This window comes from Sturnus vulgaris, chromosome 30 (genome assembly GCF_052056855.1).
Source record: "Sturnus vulgaris isolate bStuVul1 chromosome 30, bStuVul1.hap1, whole genome shotgun sequence".
Classification (NCBI taxonomy): domain Eukaryota; kingdom Metazoa; phylum Chordata; class Aves; order Passeriformes; family Sturnidae; genus Sturnus; species Sturnus vulgaris.
Genome location: NC_142272.1, coordinates 2733088 through 2733767, shown reverse-complemented (window position 1 = coordinate 2733767; position 680 = coordinate 2733088).

The following is a 680-nucleotide window of genomic DNA, read 5'->3' as shown; positions in this document are numbered from 1 at the left end:
AAGCTCTCCTCTTTTCAGGGACATCTGCTTTCTTCCCACGCACTGCTGTGTTTCATTGCCTTTGTGTGGGATTGATTGACGGCTCAGCCAATCAGAGCTGGGTGGGCGCTGCCCCTGCTGTGTGCTTGATTGACGGCTCAGCCAATCAGAGCTGGCTGGGCGCTGCCCCTGCTGTGTGATTGATTGACGGCTCAACCAATCAGAGCTGGCTGGGCGCTGCCCCTGCTGTGTGATTGACTGACGGCTCAGCCAATCAGAGCTGGCTGGGCGCTGCCCCTGCTGTGTGATTGATTGACGGCTCAGGCAGTCACAGCTGGGTTTGCTCTGCCCCTGCTGTGTGATTGGCAGATCTGCCAGGCCATGGCTGGGGACGGGGCTCTGTCCCACCTCATTCCAAGGTCTGTCCCAGCCCCGGCCCCACTCGGCCATTCCGAGCATCCCGACGGGTCTGGGGACATTGATGTCATCCAGCCTCTGACAGCGACCATGGGGACACTGCGGAACCTCATGGAACCAAAGAGACCATTTTGACACTCTGGTGCCTCATGCAATCAGGGGCACCTTTGTGAGACTCAGGACCCCAATGGAACCAAGGGTCAGTGATGAAGCTGTGCGGCCCAGAGAACCAAGGAGCCTTTGTTACACAGCAGGGCCACATGGAGCCCAGGGGCCGTGGTGAC